This window comes from Triticum urartu, chromosome 4A (genome assembly GCF_056163025.1).
Source record: "Triticum urartu cultivar PI428250 chromosome 4A, HENAU_Tu73, whole genome shotgun sequence".
Taxonomy (NCBI): domain Eukaryota; kingdom Viridiplantae; phylum Streptophyta; class Magnoliopsida; order Poales; family Poaceae; genus Triticum; species Triticum urartu.
The window spans coordinates 345,718,182-345,723,845 of NC_141876.1; the positions used below are offsets into that span (position 1 = coordinate 345,718,182).

The window sequence follows — 5,664 nt, forward strand, 5'->3', positions numbered from 1 at the left end:
TAATAATAATAATAAGGATAAGAATATTGTTCAAAATGAAGAAGTTATTAGTGAAGAAGAGCAATGGGATTTCAATAACAAGTTATTATTAGAAAGTTATTAGGAGGAGAAAAAATTAATAAAACAAATGTGGTTAGAAGATGAAAGATATGATGATTCAGAACAAAATAGTGATTTTTACAACTCACTAGATGATGTGGGTCTGCATAATTTAGATAATGCAATGGAAGCCATGGAAGTAGAAAATAGTGGTAAAAGGAGAAGAGGATATGGTGAATCGTTTGTAAAAAGAGAAGGAGAAAGAGAAAGACCTACCAGATCAGCTGGACAATGGCCACCAGAAAAAGATGACTATCAACCTACATATATCCCAGGGCAATATAGATATATGGGTACTAAAAGAAGAGATTTTGAAAAACCAGTGCAATTTCAGAATTATAAGAATGATGGCGCTATATTAAACCTAGCAGCTCATGATCCAATAGATTGGCCGAATATAATCAGCATATGGAAAGGTTTAATAGTGCAAAAATATATACAAAATCAGTATAATATAGGCACTAAGGTAGAAGATATGTTAACATATCTTGAAATATTTTTAGGAGAATCTGTAAAAGTTCTATGGGAACAATGGGTAGAGTCATACCCTAGTCAATATGAAGAATTAAAAAGGGCAGGAAGTGACCCTAATAACTTTGCGAATGTTATCTCAAATATGATCATAGCAGAAGATCCAGAATTAGGACATACCTCATTAAAAATGAAAGGTTAAGAGAAATAGAAAAATTAACATTAACTAGCTGGAAAGGTATAAAAGAATTTTCCCAGCATTATTTGTATAATGCTACTACTGCTAAACAAGGTTTTAATGTAGGTGTAGTAGAAAGATATTTTAATAAGTTGCCTGATCCTCTAGGTTCCATAATATTTGAGGAGTATAAAAAAGAAACATGAGGAAATGTGGTAAATATATCCCAAGCCATAACATTTGTTTTCAAACAATTAAGAAAGGTGTGTACTAGCATTCAAGCCCAAAGATCTATGAAGAAATGAGATTACAATTTTTGCAATAACATTGTCCAAATACCACTAACATATGGAGAAGAAAGGCATAGGAAAAACAAATATTATAAACCACAAAGGAGAGATAATAGAAATTTTAGAACAAAGAAAAGATATTTCTTAAGAAGGTCAGACAATAGAGCCCCATTCTTGCATAAAAGAAATGTAAGAAGATATAATCGTAAGAAAACCTATGATAAAACATGCAGGTGTTTCATATGTAACTCTCCTGATCACTTAAGTAGAACTTGTCCTAATAACGACCAGAAAAGATACTCTAGCAAATATGAAGAACAAGAAATAGTATTAATTATAGATAGCGTTAATGAGAATATATTAGTATGTGATGATGAAATAAAAGACGATGAGTCAATATATTCAATTATAGAGACAGATGAAGTAGAAAATGAGGCTCCAGAATATGAATCAAGTGAAGATGAAATAGACCTGATAGATGAATTAGCCGGTTTAAAAATTGAAATGATGAACCAAGTAGATTGTGAACATGATTGGATTAGAGGAAAAGGTGATTATAACATAAAATGTGCTTTCTGTATATATTACCCAAGCCAAGACAATAGGTTCACATGTAGCTTGTGTTTAAAACAAGCATGTGCCTCATGTCTAAGAGCCAATAATCAAAAGTGGAGACAAGAAATAGAATTAGAACCAGAAGAACGAATATTATCCAGTAGGGTTAGAAATTTAGAAAATAGAATAAATGAGCTAGAAGCGGAACTAGAAACACTTAAAGATGAGTTACAAAATAGTAATAAGCAAGACAATAATGTTGCTGAAATCACGGAAATGAAAGAGCAAATGGTAACAGTAAGGGATAAAAAAGGAGACAAATTAATACAATTGAAAGATGCAATTACTAGTTTTGGAAACAAATATATTGTTCAATTACCATTCAAAGAAGTGTTAGGAATAAGGATCCCAGTGTTCTTAAGCCAAATATTTCATATAAAATACTGGCACTATTAGATACTGGTTGCACTAAGAACATCATCCATGATAAATATTTTATGAGATGTCCTGAAATAGTTGAAACTATAGATGATAATAAAGCTGAAGTATCTACCGATATGTCAGGAATAAAGAAGATACATAATCAGCTAGCATATAATATTGAAGCTTACATAAATGGCACAAAATATATAATAGATGAAATTACAATAAGAGATTTGTCAGTAATAAATGATGATATGATAATTGGGTTAATACTTTTACAACAATCCTTACAAACCACAATCATACATGAAGAAGGGGTAACATTTATCCCTTATCAAGATAATGTTCCATACATATCTGAAGTAAGAAAACAAAGAAAGTCCTTACAAAATGTAGAAATATCTAATTTAGATGATGAATATGGCGCAAGTCCAGATCCCCTTGAATTCTGTAAAGACGAAGAACTTAGTGAGACCATAGAAGAATATCATATAGAAAATACATGTACAGAATGCATTGGGTTACAATCATTCTCTCCAAATTGGTATAGAGATATAAAATCTAAAAAAGATATAGATAAGATTGTGCAAAGACTAGAAAGCATACAAATTATTGGAGAAATACCCATGAAACATTGGGATAAGAACTCTATAGTTTGCAAAATAAATATCATAAATCCATATTATATAATTAAGTCAGGACCAATAGAAGCTACTCCTAAAGATATCGAAGAGTTCAAAATGCATATTGAAGAGTTATTAAAGTTAAAAGCTATAAGAGAAAGCAGAAGCCCACATCAGTCTGCTGCATTCATAGTCAGAAATCACGCTGAAGAAGTAAGAGGTAAATCCAGAATGGTAATTAATTTTAAAAGGCTTAATGATAATACAGTCGACGATGCATACAATATACCTAATAAGCAGGAATGGATTAACAGAATACAAGGAAGTAAATATTTCTCTAAATTCGACTTAAATGCAGGATTTTGGCAAGTAAAAATGGCTGAAGAATCTATTCCTTGGACAGCATTTACTTGTCCACAAGGCCATTATGAATGGCTAGTAATGCCATTAGGTCTAAAGAATGCACCTGCACTATTTCAAAGAAAGATGCAAAATATATTTAATGAGAATCAAGCATTTATATTGGTATATGTAGATGATTTGTTAGTATTCTCAAAATCATACAAAGAGCATATATCCCATCTTGAAGTGTTCTTTCGAAAGGTAGAACAAAATGGACTCATACTATCCAAAAAGAAGATGGAAATTTGCAAAGAAAAAATAAATTTCCTTGGTCATGAAATAGGAGAAGGAAAGATATATCTACAAGAACATATTGCAAAGAAAATATTAGAGTTTCCTGATAATATGAGCAATAAAAAGGTTTTACAGCAGTTCTTAGGAATTGTAAACTATGCGCGAAACTATATAGACAACTTAGCAAAGTTAGCAGGACCTTTATATGCTAAATTAAGGAAAAATGGTCAAAAATACTTCAATTCTGAAGATATAAAATTAGTAAAGGCCATCAAGGAAAAGGTCAATAATTTAAAACCCCTAGAATTGCCTCTAGAAGACAATTATTTTATAATTGAAACAGATGCATCTAAGGTAGGATGGGGTGCGATACTAAAACAAAAGCCCAATAAATACTCTCCAAAGGCAGATGAGTAAATATGCAGATATGCTTCGGGAAGTTACAAATTAAAGACGGTAAATAATATTGATAGGGAAATCCTTGCAGTTGTAAATGCAATAAATGCATTTAGGCTATATCTAGGATTCAAAGAATTTACAGTGCGAACAGATTGTGAAGCTATATGTCGATATTACAATAAAATTAATAGTAAGAAAAGCTCAACTAGAAGATGGGTCTTATTTGAAGACACCATAGCTGGGAATGGTTATAAAGTTATTTTTGAGCATATTAAGGGGAAGGATAATACCTTACCTAACATATTTTCTCGTGCATCAAATTTGCAGAAATGAGGAGAGGATTATTCGCCAAAAGGATGAAAATCTCTTCTTTGGAGAAGAAAATAGGCTGAAAATGTTTCAACCAAATACATTCAATTTCAAGCCAAATCCCCATATCAAGCTTGATGAAGCTCAAAGATGCATATTGGATAATTTCTGGTTCCAATATACTCTCAAGAGAGAGGAAAAAGGATATTTTTTATCAATTCTCAATAGTTTGGCAGAATATTTTAATGAATTAAACAAAAATTTGCCAAAGCCAGAAAAGGTTGAAATACCAAAAGGAGAGACACTATATCTTATATTTGATGGAAATAAACCTGGCATATATTTGGAATGGGAAAATATTATGATTGAAAAATTAGATGCAAAAAGAAAGGGACAAGATTTAACATTCAAAAGATATTATAGTATAGATGAGGCCTTAATTTGGGCAAGAAAGGTATTATGACCAGATTATTATATTGACCCAAAGGCTAAAGACTATCCAAATGAAAAGAGGTGTACCTGCTTCACCAACTCCCACAAAGGGGGAGGCATCAAGCTCAAAAAATATAAAGAAGGAAGAATCTCCAAAATATAAGACATGTCAAGAATGCCTTCTAAAGGGGCTTGACCCTTTAGACACTGAATACATAGATCAAGAAATGGATAAAAGGTTTGAAGAATTTTCGAAGATAATAAAGAAAGAATTAAAGGAGGAAATATTAAAAGAATTAAGGCAAGAAATGGATGAAAAATTTGAAGAAATAAAGAAAGAATGTGATGAAAAATATGATTTCAATCTCTTAAATGATGATGATCATATGGACATAGCAGGGCATGGGCAGCGGCCTAGAACACACAACTAGGAAATTACCTTCAAACTCTTGGCGAACTAAGCGCCTTCTTGGCTATTCTACTAGCAGTGGTGGTGGCTAAACTACAAAGGAAGTGGTGCTCTAGTGGAGAGTCTCGATGCTCTGAGTGCTTCGTGCTCTCCCGTCTCTTGTGTGTTCTCTTCTTGAGCCCAGCATCTCCTTTTATAAATGCGAGGGATGGCTGCAGGGTGGCATTCGGGAGCCTTCCTTCACTTATTTTACACACGGTAGTATGCACACGCGTCCTACTAGGGTATACGCGTGTCCTTCTAATACTATAGAAAAGTGCGAGAGAGTGCCGACAAGCTTCAATCTTCAGGAATCTTTGCTTTCTTCACGTGGCATTGTCCCTCGGTGAATAATTGGCTGGCCTTTGTGTACCAGTCTTTGCTCTTCGGCAATACAGATCTTCATGCGATTAGCCTTGAGAGCCTCTTCTGCCTTCAAGAATCCTTGTGCCAGTGTATGCGTACATACATGCCAAGGCTGCTTACATTTTCAACATTGCTTTAAATTTTTATTTATTTATATAAATATATATATTTTTAGTTTTTAGTTTTTTTTACAGGGGTCTTCCCTGCCCATATGATTGATATTACCTTATCAATATTTAAAGGATCTATTATGGGAATTTCTATCAATATTCGGGTCGGGTATAGGTCCTCCGCGCCCGAATAATTGATAGCAATATCAATATATGCGGTTTGGGCTTTATTCAGGCCGCTGCCCATGCCCTGCTATGTCCATATGATCATCATCATTTAAGAGATTGAAATCATATTTTTCATCACATTCTTTCTTTATTTCTT

At 32.9% G+C, this 5,664-nt stretch overlaps 1 pseudogene; it reads left to right on the forward strand.

Moving 5' to 3' along the window:
- Window positions 1-232: 232 nt before the first annotated feature.
- LOC147975806 (uncharacterized) lies at window positions 233-2,049 on the forward strand (annotated as a pseudogene).
- The last annotated feature ends 3,615 nt before the right edge of the window (window positions 2,050-5,664 follow it).